Source organism: Sander lucioperca, chromosome 4 (genome assembly GCF_008315115.2).
Source record: "Sander lucioperca isolate FBNREF2018 chromosome 4, SLUC_FBN_1.2, whole genome shotgun sequence".
Taxonomy (NCBI): Eukaryota; Metazoa; Chordata; class Actinopteri; order Perciformes; family Percidae; genus Sander; species Sander lucioperca.
This window is the reverse complement of record NC_050176.1, coordinates 28,714,818-28,729,817: the sequence shown is the minus strand read 5'-3', so window position 1 is coordinate 28,729,817 and position 15,000 is coordinate 28,714,818. Positions and strand designations below refer to the sequence as shown.

General features: G+C 43.8%; 1 long non-coding RNA gene across 1 annotated transcript in view; it reads left to right on the top strand.

The window, feature by feature from the left end:
- Window positions 1-2,343: 2,343 nt before the first annotated feature.
- LOC116052174 overlaps window positions 2,344-15,000 on the top strand; it is a 21,383-nt gene continuing 8,726 nt past the window's right edge. The window contains exons 1-3 of the long non-coding RNA XR_004105514.1: window positions 2,344-2,507; window positions 12,043-12,053; window positions 13,803-13,806. This is a non-coding gene — a long non-coding RNA (uncharacterized LOC116052174). The remainder of the gene's footprint in view (window positions 2,508-12,042; window positions 12,054-13,802; window positions 13,807-15,000) is intronic.

Sequence of the window (15,000 nt, the reverse complement as noted above, 5' to 3'; positions counted from 1 at the left end):
AGATCACCATAGCAACCGCGGCTGGCGCCATCGTGGAGGAACTCACTGTGTGGAAATAATATTGTTCCTAGTATGTCCAAAACCGTAGAAAATGAAAAAAGGCAAATATAAAAAAAAAAAAAAAAAAGCCTGTCTCACATAGTCTTCTCACTTACAGCTTGGTCGACATAAAGCCCCAAAAAAGTAACTCAGCCGTCAAAGAAGAAAGTGTTAAAAACATCAGAAAAAACACTGTAAAACGCGTCAAAAAACACACAAAAATGTTGAAAAACCTGACAAAATGTTGAAAAAGCGACAAAAACTAGGTGGGCCAAAATGTATTATGAAACTAAATTGATATGCGGGCCGGATCAAAATCTGCGAGGGGCCGGATCTGGTCCTCAGGCCTTGAGTTTTACAAATGTGCTTTAAACCAATCACAATGGTCTTGGGCGGAGCTAAGCTCCGTACGCAGCGACGGTGGCTCTGCTAAATAGTCTCAGGAAGGAACTTGTTCTGGTGGAACATTTGCACCCTGCAAAAGAAAACTCCACATACAATATTAAATGAAGTTAACTGTTGACACAATACAGTAACGTGAGATATTTAAATTAGCTGATACATGGTTAAACCTCATTGGCTCTCACCAGTGTATCTCCGTGTGTACTTCGTCCACAGCAATCTCCACCAATCAGTCCCAAAACGTCCCAGTTGGAGAGGAAATCTTGGTAAATCTTTACAATCATTCCCCGAAAGAACCGAGCAGGTCTGATTTGTTGCGTGATCCAAATATTCTTCAAAACTTGATATTTTCAGCGTGTAGCTCGCAAACTCGAAGTTAGTTTTTTACCAAAACAATCAGAGTTTGAGAACGGTAACACAGAGAGAGCGGAAGATAGGGGACATCTGCCGGATGGGAGGCAATTATCCTGGAAATGTACTGTCGTTGATCCAGACCTAATAACTCACCAAAAAGCCAGTTTGGTGTGCTGCTACTGACTTTAAGTTTCCATAACAGAGCTGCAGGGTGTGTATATATCATAGACTGTGAATATTGATGGACAGAGCACGTGTGACGTCACCTATTGGTTTGTGGAGATCTGCTATGAGTCGTTGAGTTTGCCGTTACGGGCGCAGCCATCTCGGTTGCAGATGTGATGATTTTAGACGAGAGGGAGGAGAGAGGGAGGAGAGAGGGAGGAGCTACAGACTGTTGGGCGGTATCTGACTGTGACGTTAGCTGAGAGTTGGCAAAGCTGCTTACACTCTACGTTACGTTACACACTTTCACTGGCAATCTGGATGCAACTGCTGCTGAAAGCTAGCCTACAGAATTCGAGGTAAGATTTAGCTTCGCTAGGTTGTCCCATAGTTATATTACATGTAAGACAGGCCGCGAACTGTCAATCACATCATAGCCACGCCGTAAAAAAACCCTGCTTTATCGTCGATTTTAAAATCAACGAGACCATAATTCAAAAAATGAACATCATTCTGTGTTGCAGAAGACTTAAAACTAGCGATTGAGACCATGAACTCATTATGAAAATGTTTACTGAGGTAATAACGTGAGAAGTGCGTCACTTTCTCATAGACTTCTACAGAAACCAAACTCCTTTTGCACCCGCACGTGTCGCCCCCTGCTGGAATTCAGACAGAAAGCAGGTTTAAGGCACTTCCGCATTTGCAGCACTGCAAACCGCCGAACTGGATGCTTTGTCCATTATTATACCATGGTCTGGGTGAATACTCGATTCTGATTGGCTGCAGGGTGTCATTAAAAAGTGATGTAGGAGACCTACTAAAGGATAGGGATGGGCGATACCACACTTTTAGGATTCGATACGATACCGATACTTGCATTTTCATCGATATCGATACCAATACCATTAATTTCTTATTGGCAATTTTTGTCAGTAAAAATATTATTACATTTAAGACAAATCACAAGACAAATACAGACCATTTATACAAAATGTATTATGGTCAATACATAATAAAATTAAAATTAAAATAAATAACACCTCCGGCTTCCGCATTCGTGCTGGGATGGCCTTGACTGTGTCGCTGTCGGCTGTGTCCTTCTATATACAGTCTATGGTTGTGTCGCACGTTGACGCTCACTGGCTCGTCTCCTCAATACGCCGCCAGGTACAGGGGTGTCCCGGCACATAGTAATTTAAGTAAGTAATCTAAAACAGCTGAAAGTGATGCATACACCCCCAATTATTATTTTTTAGTTTATATCGATATTTTTTTAAGGAAATCAATGCCAAATGAGTAGCGTGAGTATATATCGATCTATACGCCCATCCCTACTAAAGGAGTTCCGGTGAAACTGGCTGTTTACTGTTCTAAATGAACGCGCTACATTAAAACAAAAAGGAAATGTGAATCTGTTATTTCCAACTCGTCCTCTGAACACCACAGGATGGCGCTAACACACACGCTGCAAGAAGTAAGTTATACTGCCCCTCTGGACTGATTTTGTTTCACAGAGAATAACATTATCTCACATCCCGTTCCCTGTTCAGGTCGTTACTCCAGGCTCCCGGCCGACAGTAATGTCACACATCGCGGATAGAACTGTTAGTAAAAGTCGTTATATTGTTTTGGGGACAAAGACATGGCTGGATGGATCTTGCTAGCATAGCGTTAGCTTTTCTGGCTCGGAGCTAGCTAAACTGAAGGGTTCTATCAGCTGAGCGGACTATATAAATATCTCCGGTTGCTAAGGGTGGCAAGTCGTATCTAAGGTCCTTCCTATTTCCTGCAGGAGTGAACAATGTTTGCGTTGCATAAGAACCTTATAGATGGGAACGATTGTTCCAGGTATTAGTCAAACCTTATCAGACCTTTACAGTGTCCATTATTATTATACAGTCTATGATATATATATATATATATATATATATATATATATATATATATACACAGTAGTTAAATGCTTTAAACATTGAAAGATATGCAGAAATCAGATGACTCTTTGGGGAGAATCAATGATTGTAATTTTTCATTTTCTCTCCCTGAGCGTCTCTCAGCTCTTTTAGGAAAATTATTACACGAGTCCCTTTGGGGAACAGGAGGGGGTGGGGGTGTGAAACGGACCACCGGACCTTTGAAAAAACATCTCCTCTTCTACTTTTCCATTAAATTATTTTTCCATTCTCCCAAGAATGATTTGGAATTTAAAGTCCTCTATAATTGGGCCTATATTTTCCCCGGCCTGCCGCCGCTGTGCTTATCAGCGAGGGGTAAGAATTAAGACCACATAGGGGAAACCAAATAACATTTTTTAAAAGCTGGGAGACTTAAGTAGAAAATTGGCTTAGCATGCAGATAGCAAAGTCAACAATGGGAACATATATCCCGGCTCGGAGTTGATTGAAGTCGCTGTCTTTCTGAATAACAAAGTGTTTGATTTCCACCACGGCTCTTACATAAACTGCTAACTTGATTTCACACCCCGGATCTGAGGGTGACAACAAACACTTTAATTAGAGGAAGATGATGCGGGGAAAGGGGGAAAGGGAGGGAGGAAAAAAAGGTGATAGACAGAAACAAATCCCCAGCACGCTCCAGACGGCCTAAATATACAGCCAGCAAAGCAAAATATAATAATTTCTTCTCCTACTTTTCATATCTTATTATTTTTCTCCTCATTTTCCAGCTTGGAAGTGTGAATATTTTTGCATAGCTTAAAGACGAGAGTGCTATCTCGCCCCAAAAACCTACGGTTCATTTGCATTGTGGAGGGTTTGCACAGGCGGGTTAACGGGATCTGAAGGGGTGTGTGTGTGTGTGTGTGTGTGTGTGTGTGTGCCGTAATTAGGCCTTTGTGGTTGAGATTTGGACCGGACAGTGTACTTGCATTCCCTAGCCCCTTACCCTAACCTTAACCATCACAACTAAATGCCTAACCTTAACCCTTACCCTCACCCTAACCATAACCTAATTCTAACCCTAACCCTAAAACCAAGTCTTAACCCTCAAACAGACCTTTAAAGTTGTGGGGTCCAGCATTTTGGCCCCACAATGCTGTCCGGACCCCACAAGTATACTGGACTCCCGGTTTTTGGACCCCACAAATATAGTTAAACAAGAACACACACACACACACACACACACACACACACACACACACACACACACACATGCCGGCCCTGCTTTTCTCTTCAAGAGATCGATGCAGACACCAACGCACAAGTCTAAACTTCAGGCCACTTACGTAGGCTACGGAGGAAGCTCTGCGTGGAGAACCATGAATCAAGCCTGAGTGGCACCTAATAGGCCTTTGAACCCGAGCCTCTCCACACTGCGAGATTATCTCCACCCTCTAAGTAGTTGTTTTTACGCTGATAGAAGAGAAGAAAGAAAGAAAGGGAATGAAAAAACAGCACAAAACCCCTTTCACTTGATCCTGCGGACGTTATTAAGCGTCCGGCGAGATCCCCAGAACTGATAAAACGCCATGCCAATCAAGGCGTTCCACCTTTCTCTAAAAAAAAAAACCCCAGAAACAAACGCCACCTCTGCGCTCAGTCTGGGCTTTATTGGTCAGCAAATAATCAAAGCAGAAAAGGGGATTAGAAAGGCGAAGCTTAGCCCGCTGGACCAGACACCAGCGGCGAGGCCAGGGGGTCTCCTTATCAGGGCCCGGCTGCTGGATGCAGCTCCGCTACAGGACAGATTGCTTTCACTGTCGCCCGTCTGCGGGGGAGGAACAAAGGCGCACCGCAGCCCGCCATAATGCCCCAGCTCTGGTGGGACACAGAGATCTCGGGGAAGACGCCTTCATGTATTCATTAGGATGAGCAGTGAGATCATACATGCCTCTGCCTCCCCCTGCCTCTCCGTCCTTTCTTCATCTCTTCTTTTCATCCGTCAATCTGGCCTCCATTAAACGGGGTTAATTTCTTGCCCCTAACCTGTTCTCCGTGATTGTGCAGCTTGTGAGGATATGTATACAGAGATGCAAGGAGTGTGTGTGTGTGTGTGTGTGTGTGTGTGTGTGTGTGTGTGTGTGTGTGTGTGTGTGCGTGTGTGTGTGTTATAGTGTGCTGACGACTTACTGTCGCAGACTCTGTCTGAACAAAACGTGGATGTTTTCAAAGTGTGAAAAAGTCATGTTTAATAAAAATAAAGGCTGCTGGCTTCACACACAACTGGCACAAGATAACGCAAATGTACGTACACCAACTATGATATCCTACAAAATAACGTGACCGCCGGCTGGCCCATATCCTCAGACTGATCTCAAGAAGTGGCGTATGTATGACAAGCCAATTTGTATGCCATTATTGGCGTGTTATCAAGACGCATACTCGCTTTGCCTCCATTGACTTACATTACCTTGCGATTGCGTGTGAATTTACGCCATAGCGGGTAGTATGAAAGGGCGAAAATCTGCTTTCTTCTCGCGATAACACACCAAGTGGCGATAACACGGCAAGTTTACGTCCGCTGTATACAGCGTAGACATACACGCGGATCGCTCAAAATGTGTACAGATAACACGCCACTTGGCTTAAGAAAGTGGCCGTGTATGTTTACGCAAAGTCATGATGTTATGTTGGACACACACACACACACACACACACACACACACACACACATACGCACATATGCACACAGACACCCACACACACACACACACATACGCACACACACACACACACACGCACACAGACACACGCACACAGACACACATGCACACAGACACACACATACATGCATAGACACACACGCGCACAAACCCACACACAGACACACACACACACACACACACACACACACACACACACACACACACACACACACACACACACACACACACCTTTCTCCCATTTCATGTCTTTATGTAACACAGTTTGTACAAAGAGAGCTGACAGGAAATCTCTGTAAACAGTGGGACTATAAATGCTCTCGCTGGCGGCCATGTTGTTGATCTCCTGACATCTAACCCCAATTTGCGTCACATGTAGTTTCAAGTTTTAAATTACACCTCTCTCTCTCTCTCTCTCTCTCTCTCTCTCTCTCTCTCTCTCTCTCTGATTATCTCTTATTTCTCCCCGTCAGTCCTCTCTCTCTCTCTCTCTCTCTCTCTCTCTCTCTCTCTCTCTCTGTGTGTTGTAGCCCCTTGGGCCTTTGGCTCGATTCTTGGTGGAGAAGAAAGGCGGAATAACAGCGGCATAAAGGAGCGTGGAGCCTGAGGAGGCGATGTGATGTTTGGTGGACAGAGCGGCGCCAGGCCTCCGCTGCCGACACACACCGCCACAATCCAGCAGACTGCCTCAGATTCCCAGAGAGCAGACAGAGACATGTGACGTGTCGGGTAAAAGTAACCGCTGTTTGACCCCCGCAGGAAGTGTCATGGCCGACAGTTTTGCACTGGAGCTGCTGAAAGAATCTGACAGAAATGAGTCATTATTTTCTCCTAAATCTCCTCCTTGTCAGAGGGTTTAAGAATCGCTAACAGGACCAATACATGCAATACATCTTTTTAACTTATAATTATATTCATCTGCACACCTCACTTTCAACTCTTATGTTAGTACTGGTATTTTTTTGTTTGTTTTTGCATTATTGTTAGTACCATGTGGTTAGTTTGAGTACTGCTGCTGTGACATGCAAATTTAACCTCGGGGGATAAATAGTTTTTCCTAACCTAACCCTTGTTGGGGATTTCCTCCTCTGTGTCCCCCCTTTTGGGACAATGTGTCTGACTCCAATTAAAGACCTACATATCCCCGCACATTTGTTAAATTGGAATTACATTGATCCTAAGCAAGAGCCAAATAAGACGATAAGATAAAGTCGGTAACACTTTACAATAAGGTACACAAAAAATAGGTAGTTACCCTTTTTCAGAAGGGTAGTTACTGTTTTTCAGAAGGGTAATGAATGATTAGTTACCCTTTTTCAGAAGGGCTTCTGAAAAACAGTAACTACCCTTCTGAAAAAGGGTAACTACCCCTCTAAAAAAGGGTAACTACCCCTCTACCAGGGTTCAAAATTAGCACCATTTACCAGCCAAATGCTGGTAAAATATGCAATTGGCTGGTAGATTTGCTTCACTCACCAGCCAAAAAACAATGGTAATCTTTTGAGTGGCTGGTAAAATTTGAACATTCACTACCCATTTGGCTGGTGGACGAAAAAGTTAATTTTGAACCCTGGTAACTACCCCTCTAAAAAAGGGTAACTACCCTTCTGAAAAAGGGTAACTAATCATTCGTTACCCTTCTGAAAAACAGAAACTACCCTTCTGAAAAACAGTAACTACCTATTTTTTTGTGTACCTTATTGTATAGTGTTACCATAAAGTCAAATACATTACAATATGTTTAATCTGTCAAGCATCGGAGTTAAAATACACAGATCTGTGGGATCACAGAGCACGCAGAGACTAAGTTTCCCTAGCAACAGACAAAAAGCCGGAGCCGGTCCACGTCTCTCTAGCCTGTCAGACCTTATGAGCCCCGATCTATACTTCCCCTCATGTCTTAAACTTTGTTTCTTGGGCCCCCTCTTCTTCTCCAGCACAGGGACTGCTATCTTCACACAACATACGCCAGGGTGGGGGCCCCCGTGTTATGTCTCGTCCTCATTTGCTCTCACGCGAAGTGGTACATTCTGCTCCTGTTTCACTTGTTATTATTACTCAATGTACTTTGCTCGAGGCCACTGTGACCCTAACTATCTTATAGTTATGGCTTAAGCTAAATAAGCATACACCGAAACACACTTGGTCTCTTATGGAAACCTTTTACATTCTTATTATATGTATCTGCTAGCGATGCACCGATTACAACTTTCTAGGCTGATTCCGATTTCTGATTTTCTTTGAGTTAGGCCAGCCGATACCGATTTTAACCGATTCCGATTTCATTTTTTCTAACCACTTTACAGCACACGCAAATATTTATTTTCTATCTTTTCTTTAATAGAGCATGTTTTGAACAGATAATGGATCACTATAAAATAGAACTATATAAATTACTCCTGGTGTGGGACATTCACACACATCTAAAGAGCAATGTTAGAACCATTTCCTTCTTTTCGCATCCAATATCCAACTAAAGAAATGTGATTTAGGTTTTTGGTGTCGTCCCTCCACGCCCTACTTTCTCCTTGCAGGTGTTGCATATTGCAAACTTGTTATCTTCTGCACACACGCTGAAGAATTCCCAAAACAGCTGACATGTTGCAGGTTAATTCACCAGGTTCCTACATGTAGAACAGCGCGGATACACGCTTCACACCGCGAGCGGGCACGCGCCACACGGCGGAAAAGTTGAGAGAAAGGAAAAAGAGACTGTGCTGTCGCGTCTGTGTGTGCGTGCGTCCTTGAGAACTGTAACTGGTATAACTTATGTTGTCAGTTAATTGTAGCGTTGACCAACATGAAATCACCATATGTCAGACTGACCTGCCGGTCGCCGGTCATGGCCGAGCACGCGAAAACCGGCCAATTCCGGTCACCGGCCGGTCTATCGGTGCACCTCTAGTATCTGCAAATAGTAAGAACATTATTCTACACCCTCCTAACCCATTTTTTGACTTTACGGAACAAACTGGATAAAGTCACGTTCATCGTCACGTGCGTAACCGGAAGTGAAGCAACGTCTGATTTTAACCCAAACCATAATCTTCTTCTAAACTTAACTAAAGTAGTTTTGGTGCCTAAACAAAAACAAACTGCGGCTGTTTCACAACATTACCGCATTACGTTCTTTGGTTTAGATATGCGGACAGAAATAAGCTCCTATTGCTCGTATTAGAGGGTAGGAATAAATGACTTTTATCAACGTATAGTTTGGAGAAACAGTTGGTTTCCGGCTGTACTTTTGGAGAAGGTGACCTGCATGTGTGGCCCCTGAAACTGTAGAGCATAGACGCTCCAGAAAGTAGTCTGAAGATGCATGTACCCAAAATATATTCTTCTGTTGAACATCATCAAGCATTGCCAGTATTACTCAAAGTCAAAGTATAAACCGATCTGTTTGCAAGAGGCGTTTTTATTCTGACTATACGTGGAAGATGCCCTTCACCCTTGTGTTGTCTTCCCATCGATTGTGCAACTTTTTGTATTTCTGGGTCAAAATTTTAACTTTTTTTTCAACGTTTTGGTCATCTCTTTCAAAACTTTTGTTGCTTTTCCCTCCCGATGTTTTTGTCAGTTTTTCCGATCTTTTTGTCAGTTTTTTTGTGCACCTTTTGTCATTTTTGTGGGGGGTTTTCCCCACGTTTTTGAAGCTTTTACGGATATTTTTGTCACTTTTTTCAACGTTCTTTCATAAAAGATTTTTTTAATGCTATAAAATTGAGTAAAACATCCAAATTTAAAGAAAGTAGTGGGCTGATCATTAATTTTACTTGTGAAGAGCGTTGTGTGGAACAATCAGCGTTATTTTTCTGAAAATTTGGTTGAAAGAAACCCACTTTTCTGATTGATTTAATTTTTTTTTAAATGGGTCAAATTTGCACAAGGGTTAAAGATGCAGGTAAACACAACTAGTTTCCTCAGATTCCCCATTATTCAAACAGATGCTGCACCAGTACAGTTCATACTGGTGCTATAATGATCCATACTGGTGTTTTGGATGACAGATGTCGAGTCCGTGCACGTGCCTTGAATGTGTATTATTTCAACCGACAGATGGTTGAACTCTCTCGGCTTCTCCAGTGTGTGCAGACTCATCGATGACAGAGGAAGAGAGCACATCTGTCGGCGTCCTCTCCTCACATCTAGGTTTATCCAACATGGCCGCAGGACTCGCAGCCGGGCGTGAAGTGACAGGACGGCATGTGGGCGTGTTGTATGTGAGACGACAGCCTTTTTTTCTTTTTTTTTTTTAAAAGGTCATACGCAGACAGAGACGATGTGAAGCGCTTAGGGACTCGACCTCCCAATCCTCGAGGACGGGGGCAGAGTTGAAGGGTTGAAAAGTTCATTCGCAGGCTGAGAAGAAAGGTGGGCGAGGCAGTCATGCAAAAATCTGACATGTGGACAGGACGGGAGGCGGGGGCAGGATTAGCCTGGGCTAAGGTAACAGAGGACAAATAATAGGTGGAACAGAAGTGAGTGTTTTACAGCGTGAACTGAGACGGTTTATGTTTCCTTTGGGTTGAGCAATCATTTCCAGCTGCTCCGTTTTCTACGTTCTTAAAGGACTACAGAAACGTTTAAAGACTTTGGTGACTTACTGTACACATGTGCATACTGTAGTGACAGAATTGGCACCAAAGTCTTCTCATTATTTCACCAACTTTTAAGGATGCATCGAATCCCGATTTTTGGGGTTCGGCTGAATACCGAATCCCCTGGTTAAGATTCTGCTGAATCCTCGTCCCATCCTCAGTCCATGAACACAGTAAACACAGTAATGAAGTAAACAGTGACTGTCCTTCCTTTGCCGTACCTGAAGTTGCTGCATTTTGGCTGCTGTCTGTAGATTCCTTCATGCACAACTCGTATTCTTTTGGATGTTTCATACCAAATGTAACAGCGGTGATCGGCATTGCAAATTGAACATGTAGCTGGACTTGGATGGCCTTCTTTTGACTGAAAGTACTGCCAAACTACACTTTTTCTGCTCACGAGTTCCATTTCCACTTTCTCACAGCCTACTGCATTGACCGCTCCACCTACGTAAACACCTTCCCCTAATCAACAGCGCCGTCATTACGTCGACCAGCGTAGTGCGCGTAGTGCAAGCGTAGGGTTCGGTTCAGTGGAAAACAATTCTAAGGTTCAGCAGAAACTCAACCCCGTCAAAAAGCCCAATATTCAGCTGAATCCGAATCCTGGATTCGGTGCATCCCTGCCGATTTTCCCCGATTTTCAAGCATGGTCGCCAGTTTTCTTCACCAAAACACTGTGAAACATTCAGACTAGTTGGGGCGCCCCTGGTAGCTCACCTGGTTGAGCGTGCTCCCAATGTACTTCAAATTAACTTCATTCGTATAACACCTTTAAAAATAGGGCTGAACGATTAATTGCATTTGCGATAATATCGTGATATGTTAAAACGTGATTTCCTAATCGCAAAGGCTGCGATTTGGTCACATGACTCGCGAGAGCAAATCAGTCTGCACTCCGCAGAGAAAGCATCAACTTAGCACGCTAACGCTACGTCGTACCTGGAGCTGATTTCTGTCATTCAAACAACTCTGAGTTGTAGTTTAAAACTTTTACAGCCATTTTAATAAAATGAAGGGTTTTATTCTGGCTCGAGTCCATACATGCAGTTAATGGATACAGGCACACAGAACTCAAGGCTCGGTTGGCAACGATTAGCTCTGATTAGCGGTTAGCTCCGGTTAGCGGTTAGCTCCGTTATAAAGATATGAGTGGAGGAGCTGCCACTGAGAGGGGTAACAACCAGACTCTGATAAATGACGTTCGGGGAGCTTTCACAGCAGCGTGGCCGCGGTGTTTCAACAGTTTTATTAGTACAGTTAATCCCACGGCAAGAACACCAGCAACATGCTAACGTAACGATAGCCTCTCTGAGCAAGTGCACACGGCTAAAACAAATACACTGTTGTGTGTGTGTGTGTGTGTGTGTGTGTGTGTGTATATACTATATTTTTACTTTTTTAACTGTCTAGTGTGTAATTGTGTGTTGTTCATACTATAAAATGATTTATTGTTTGTCTTTGTTGAATAATACAGAAGACAAAGAGCTTAAAAAAATAATCGAATCGCAATATTTGGGAAAAAAAATCGCAATTAGATTATTTTCAAAAATCGTTCAGCCCTATTTAAAAACTTTACAAAAAGTGTGAAGGGGGGGGGGGGGGCAGGATCGATACAGCATAGATTCTGTAGCAATACTATATCAATACACAGAAGAAAAGTATTGATCTCATTGTGAATATGTTACATGTCATTCTGTAAAAACTCTGAACAAGGCCTCTTTCATCTGTTTTAATTTGTATCGTAACTTGTTTATCTGCGTCAACCTACACTGAGCCAATCCTCCTTTCCTCTGGAGTCTCCTTCTTATCTTTCTACTCTCACGTCGTCAGAGTAAATGGAGCGATTGTTAGAAAAAGTACATCTCCTTGTATGTCTCATTAAACCTTCAGCACATTGTGATCTGAACCCTGCTCCGCGTCACTTTGTTTTTCCGAGATCTCGTAACTGCTTTCAGAATCAACTCGCAGAGATCAAGACATTATATAATAGGATTCGAAACCTTGACTTAGATTTGGATCTTTTTCAGTCCACTAGAGCCGGGATCTTCAACCGGGGGTCCGGGACCCCCAGCAGGGTCCTCAGAGTCACTCCAGGGGGGCCTCCAAATTATTGTTAATTTTTGAAAGTTTTTGCCAAAATTAAAAAGTCTTACCATGATTCCAACGTATTATTAGCAAGTATAAATCCCCACTGATAGTAGGCTTACTGGCCATTAGGTAATGTAGTCACTAAGGTAGCATTCCACAGGTACAGTTCATCCCAAACATTAAAACGTGATTTATAAAATCAGGCCAATAATTAATAGGCTATTTGAATAGCTTAGTATTCTATGCAAAAAAATGTATCTATAAATGCGTTAGGCTGCCCTAAAAGTTATTGTAGGACCAGATTAATATGCAACTTCATTTTATACAATATATGTGGTAGGGGGTCCCTGACCCGTCTCTCTTTCAGTTAAGGTGTGGACACACCGAGCCGATAATCGGCTGTTGGACAGAATGGCGAGGTCGGTGACTCGAGTCTGTTCGGTGTGTTCCGTGCCGTCGTCCGTCCGAGGGACCGTCGGCCTTCATTTTGGCCGATTTTACATGTATAATGCACTGCCGGCAGTCGGACTCAAATGACCCATCTGATTGGTGGAGAGCTAACCAGGAAACGAGGAGCGGGATGAGCGTGACTAGAGTCTCTCAAAATCTGAGGAAAATCTTTTAAACTTTGTTGATCTGAAATGAAGACAGATTCAGCAACTGCACGGCCTATTTCTCTCTTAAAATGTTTTCAGAAACACGTTTCGGTGAACTATTTTAGTCCAATATGAGATCGTATTCTGAACGAGCCGCCATGACAGTCTGGCTTTGAATTTCCGGAGAAACCAGACCCACGGTCAGCTGCCGGTTTTCATTTTTGGGCGACAAAACAGATTAGCGCCGCCTGCTGTTATGGAGACGTATTACATCTCGTCTCTTCGGTGTGTTCTGACGCACTTTTTTGCCCAATTTGGGGACACTGATCAGCCCAACTGCCTTTTCTGCCGACATTTGGCCGTCGGCTCTGTGTGTCTGGGCCTTTAAGGGGTCCTTGGCTTAAAAAACATTAAAGACTCCTGCACTAGAGAGATGAACAAACAGAGAACAGATGTTGATGAAGTTTTCCTTTGGGGACGTGACTTGAATTTGGAAAAAAGTAAAAATTTCAATATATATTGCAGAGTATCGCAATATTTTAAGTATCGTGATAATATCATATCGTGGAGCCTTTGGTGATTCCTACCCCTAGTTATTAGGATCTTAATGTTCTGTAGAGAGCCTATTTAGTACAGCAGTTTGCATAAAGTCAAATTCTGTTGATGTTATCGAAGAAAGCAACAACTTTATGAATCCGATTGAAGTAAAGGCGCTGAGCTGCAGCGCTCTGACCCAGACTGACACGGCAAAATGATCCGAGGTGACAGACTGAGAATTCCTCACATTGCTGTGTTCATCAAACAGCTCTCACGTCTCTGGGGGACAGGAAGCATCTCTCCTTGGCCTCCAGACGAAGGAGGACTCGACACTCCTCCGTCTTCGCCATTAACCAATAATCAGCGTACAGACAGCCGGCTCTGGCTCCGCACCAGCACTGTAGGGCATTTGTTTCTATCAACGCTGTTCCAGGCAGATGGTGGAGTAAGTGTGATTGGCAGGAGAAGTGGAAGAAGCAGCGACGGAGCGCATACTGTTGCCAGAGAGCGTGGCGAGGTGGGGGAAGGGGGGATAAGAGGGTACGGTGAACAGGGAGGGTTGTGGGGCGTGACCAGTCTTAATTATCCCAAAGAGTTGCCAAGTGTTGGCGCTCTGACAAGCTTCCAGAGCCGAGTGACGGGTTTCCAGCCCAGAGATGAGATTTGTTTTTGGGTTAGGGAGGTGTCTAATACACCAAAATATAAAAGTGATGAATGTGCTTCTGCAAACAGCTTGTGTTAGTTTTGGGTTAGGGAGGTTTCTAATACACCAAGGGCACTATTTTAACGATCTGAGCGCACGGCGTGAATGGTTCTAAAGGGTTGTACTTATTGTCTTCATTAATCAGAGGTGTGTTTTGGGCGTAACATGCAATCAACCAATCAGAGATCATCTCCCATTCCCTTTAAAAGCCAGGCGCGTTTAGACCTTGGAGCATTGCTGTTATGATGGAGGATTTGCACCGTAATGTTTTTATTTGTAATCTTCTGCATGTGTGTGTGCTGCTGTGCGTCCCTGTGTGTGTAACAAGCATAGTGTGCGCGCTGTGCACGAGCCTAGGAGCATTTTACTAATGCTCTGTTAAAATAACAACGAAATGCTGCGTTATTGACTTTAGACCAGGTTTTTGTTGGTCAATGGCGCGATCACTTTCCGCTGCCTCAAGATAGCAATATGCCCAGAATGCACCTGAACACACCTCCCTGTAAGACCAGCATGCCCAGAATGCACCTGAACACACCTCCCTGTAAGACCAGCATGCCCAGAATGCACCTGAACACACCTCCCTGTAAGACCAGCATGCCCAAAATGCACCTGAACACACCTCCCTGTAAGACCAGCACGCCCAGAATGCACCTGAACACACCTCCCTGTAAGACCAGCACGCCCAGAATGCACCTGAACACACCTCCCTGTAAGACCAGCATGCCCAGAATGCACCTGAACACACCTCCCTGTAAGACCAGCACGCCCAGAATGCACCTGAACACACCTCCCTGTAAGACCAGCACGCCCAGAATGCACCTGAACACACCTCCCTGTAAGACCAGCATGCCCAGAATGCACCTGAACACACCTCCCTGTAAGACCAGC